Genomic DNA, 5000 nt, shown 5'->3' on the forward strand with positions numbered 1-5000 from the left:
GAATAAAGTATATATATTGAAGGCACTAATAAAAACTGTAAGAAAAAAAATCTTCAATAAATAAGATGCTTAGAAAGAGTGTAGGTTATGAGCAACAACCTTTAAAAATTCAATTCTTTCATATGAATCATAATGTGCAACCAAAGAATATATACGCTGATTAATTTGCCTATATATATATATTTTTATGTACTGTATCCCCTAGTTGAATGTGATCTATCTTGGTTTGAATCAAGCTAGTTTCATTCTCCAAACATTTTATCAGCCGCCATATATTAGGATGGGTTGCGCCTAGAGAAAACTTCAGTGACGAATGTTATCCTTCCAAAGCGTTATTTGTTCTTGGCAAGTTATTGACAACTCTGCTATTGACATTCCATCATGCCATTGGAAATAACAGAGGCTCTCTTCTCATTCTACCATGACCTCTCACTACTCCCATATAGTTGACATCAAAGTAACTAATAAATTCTGCAGGAATTTCATCATCATCTGTTAGCACTTCATATGCTTCATCAACATCAGCTACTGGAATAAAGGCTACTGCCGAAAAGCACCTTACTTTTAAGCAAAAATCAGATTCAGCGTTGTATTTTTCTCGTAATCCTAATTCAGTAATTTTCCGATATAATGATTGTCCAAAATGGAACAAACATCCTACTACTGAGCAATTTGGAAAAGTAGAAGTGAATGCTCTGTGAATGGCTTATTTCAAAGTTTACCATCAGTTCACTTGGATTAAGCAAAGGTTGGGGAATTTTTAACTGTGAAAATAATCGCTCATATATTGTCTTTATTCTATCGGGTAACAAATCATATAGTCGTGGAAAACTGCCTTCTCCAATTTGGACGCGTACACAGAATAGGTGCGTCCACTGATTAGGCACACTCTTAAAAGTTACGTCAAATGAACATATAGGAAATTTTGCAAGGCCACTTGGTCCACTGTCAGTTGCAAATATTAAAATCCTGTTTGTATCTTGTGATCCAGTGTCAAATTGTAAAAAAAAAAAATTCTCCATTACTATGATTTTTAAAGCTTTTCGGTATTTCAAATCCATGTCTGGTACTTGGAAAAGTGGGAATCCTGGAGACAATTTTCCTGTGCTTATGGAGTGTTCTTGAAAGCACTGGGATGGAAGGAAGCTGCGCACGGGTGTTTTCATCAAGACTAATTACACTCTCTGATATAATGTTACGCACACTCTTTGAAATGCTTTGAACAGCCCCTTCCTTCATTTCAGGTACAGCGTTTCTTGCTCTTATCAACACTGTTTTTGCTGGATGTTTGTGCTCGCCTGACATATACACAATTTTTGAAGTATTTTCTTGTATCACGGTATGAATCCGCACTGAGCAGGATTTTCTAAATTCACACCGCCAATAATTTTTATCCAATTTTTTGTTGTGAGTGTGAAAATCATAAATGTAATTGTTTTCCTCAACTACTTTCTTTTTTTCCTTTTGAAGACGTTAGAAGTCTTGCCATTGTGTTGATGCTTCCTTTCGAATTCATGGGTAAGAAACAAGTTTACTAAATTTTCCAAAAAAAACATTACTTCTATTTTGGGAAATTTCTCTTAGCAACAACCTAACTGCCGAAGAATCACTTCTATTTTGGGAAATGGCTCTTAACAGAAATCAAACTATCGAGGAATCATTGGATTACCTAAAGACAAAACTACCGAGTTTTACTTTCAGATATTGAATAAATGAACTAACAAAAAAGTCATGGATATTGGAATAAAAGACAATGGACCAAAAATCACATGGACGTAAAGATGTTGGACTCAAAAATCGTCGGACAAAGAGACGTTGGACCAAAGGGAGTGGACAAAGAGACGTTGGACGAAGTGATGTCAGACGAAAAGGTATATAACCTCAATGTGATTGTGGGGAAAGCGATACTGATGTTGAGGAAAGGTGTCCACTCCTGAATCTGTGTCAGTGTACTTTCGAGGTTTGGCATAAAGTACAGGCACGGACCCAATCCTTAGCATCCTTAGTAATGCCATGCCAAATGAACTTCATCTTCAGTAGCTGTGCAGTAGAACAGTGCAAGGAATGTGAAAGGCCATGCATGAAATCGAACACCTGTCCTTTCATGGTAGCAGGTATCCACGGTGTAGGTCTACCAGTACTGAAATAACATAGGAGGGTGACGTTGCGTGTCGTTGAGAGGGAAATCTTCCCAACGGAGGGATGTGCAGGATGTCCTACATGTTTGGTACTCTGGATCTTTTTGTTGGGCTTCTGCCAAGGTGTTGTTGTGGCGGGAGGCACACAAAAGCAACCCCCACAGCATTGATCACTCGAACAGACAATTGTCTCCTCAACACAAACTTTCCCCTTACATTATCATAAACTGGTCTCTTAGACAAAAAGGACAAAAAAAAAAAAAACAACCTTACAACTATATTTCTGAAAACTAAAATACTTAACATAAAACCATCCACAACCAATATAATTACACTTGAAACTAATCATTAACTTAATAAATATACCCAAAAAAAACGTAACACCATTCAAATAAAAAACCCTAACAAACTTAAAATTAGCCGGACACCAAATCCAATATTTGTTCATGTGTGGACCTCTTTGTCCACACAAGGGCCAACAGTCCTTCCAGGCCAATGCCACAACTCTCTGGCAGACGCAACACTGGTACAATCTGCTATACCTGCCACACTTGATTGGGCAGTCTATATCATCACTATCATCATCATCATAATCATAATATCATAGCACCAGAACAATTGAATCAGGTTCTTGAATGCAATCCAGGTCATCAATAGTCGGTCAATCCAAAGAGCAGTCTAAATATAATCGTAACACAGGTCAGGTCATCAAGGGTTGAGCAATATTCAAAATATAAGTTCTCTCCAAAGGGGTAAGTCTCTCCAAGGAGGAATTATGGTTAAAAAAATTATCAAATATTTCCACGCTGGTGAAGCAAAATAATAGTAAATCCAGCACTCAAATCACACAACTGCCTCAAGTCGCAGTCAATCAAAAATCTCTCTCTCTCTTTCAGGATTTGGCAAAAAAAAAAAAATAAAAATAGATAAAAATCCTCCACATTGTAATCCAATCCCAGGTGAATGGTGGTCAATGTGTTTCTTGACAAGGTATTAGCAACGGGATTCATTTTCTCAGGGACGTGTTGAAGGGTACAATTGTATTCAGCCACATTGGAGAGGTGTCAGTGTTAATGGGTGGGCCAGGAGTCGGACTGTCAAGTGAGAGCATGCCCCAGAGGCATGTGATCCATGCGAATGACAAAGGGCGTACTTTCCAGTAATTGGCAAAAGTGACAGACAGCCAAGTACACCACCAGCAATTTGCGGTTGGAGGTAGAGTAGCCAGATTCCGATTCTTCTGTAGAATGCCAATGGTGGGGGCAAGCCATTGACCAACTGCTAAAGTACTGCGCCAATAGCGATGTCACTGGCATCAGTGGAGATAAGGAGAGGTGTATGTGACACGGGAATAGTGAGAGCACCAGTGGTTGATAGGGCATTATTTTCATTGCAGAAGGCAGCTTTTGAAAGGGACCCTACTTTAGGTCTTTCGGCTTACCCTTGAGGGAGGCATAGTGGGGGTCAACATTGGCGGCAATGGCTAGCTGGAAATGGTGATAATATTTGGTCATGCCTAAGAATTCTTATAGTGTTTTGACGGTCCAGGGCATGAGAATGTTCTGAACGGCTGTTACCTTCTCAGGGAGAGAGTAGAATCCTTCAGGAGTTATACTTCAAAGTTTCAGTTGTCATACCGGACTACAAGGCAGTTTTGTTGTATGCAGTCGAACACGGTGCGTAGTTGATTTAGGTTTTCCTTTTTGGAGGAAGAGAACACAAGTATGTTGCCCAAGTAACATATACAGAAGGGGAGGTTCCCTAAGATGGCATCCATTGGACAGTGAAGAGTGGCCCAAGTGTTACGAAGGTCAAAACAGGAGTAATTGAATGTTTATGCACCAAAAATGTGGTGATGGGCACCTGATAATATCCCTTCAGGAGGTCGAGCATAGAGAAAATATTCACTCTGTGCAAGTAGGAGGTCACATCGACGCCTTTTGGGAGGGGGCAATGATCTGGTTCTGTCTGCATTCTCAGGCACCTGTAATCCTCACATGAATTCAGAGAGCCATCTTACTTCAGAATGATGTGTCAGGGTGACGACCATGGGCTTGAGGCCTTTTACGCAAAAGCCCATTTCTTCCATTATGGCAAGCATTTGTTTAGCAGCTGCCAAACGATCTGGTGCCAGACGCCTTAATCAGGCGAATACTAGGGACCCCGTCATCTTGATATGGTGATATGTACCGTGTTTGGCGGGAACTGTGGTCGTTTGACGAAGTTCTCGATGGAAGACTTCTGGGTATAACATGAGGAGGTGGACGTAGGCATCAGTGGGTGCGCTGATGTGAAGAGCGAGGTCGGAGGGAGTTGGTTGGAGAGGTATTGGCGAGTAAGAATAAGCCTTGACTAGCTGTCGATGAGCAACATCAACTAGGAGATGGTAATGTGAGAGGAAATCCGCACCGAGGATTAGCAATGGAACATCAGCAAAGAGAAAATTCCAGTGATATTTGGTGCTTCCAAACGACAATGTGAGGATCTCATAACTATAGGTGGGTATTGCAGATCCATTGGCAGCTACCAGGCGGACGTCGGCAGATTTAGACAGAGTATGTCGTGAACTGGATAGTGGTCATGGTAGAAGAGAACGTCAAGCATCTGTGTCTACCAAAAATCGCACGCACGTACATGCATGACTTAAAAAGAAAAGATTAGTGAGAGGGAAGGCCAACGTCACAAGTAATGGCCTCTTTACACATTTTTTAGCTACTGCCAATCGTTCAAAAATTTCTACGTAGCAGCCCCAAATATGGAGTGGTAGTAACATAACTGTGACCTATGAGCATCAGTAAGTGGCTGTAGAGGTCATTGGTTGTGACATGTGTGGGTGTTGGGTGGTGGGTGGCTGTGTGGCCG

The sequence above is a fragment of the Palaemon carinicauda genome, chromosome 10, assembly GCF_036898095.1.
Source record: "Palaemon carinicauda isolate YSFRI2023 chromosome 10, ASM3689809v2, whole genome shotgun sequence".
In the NCBI taxonomy this organism is placed as follows: domain Eukaryota; kingdom Metazoa; phylum Arthropoda; class Malacostraca; order Decapoda; family Palaemonidae; genus Palaemon; species Palaemon carinicauda.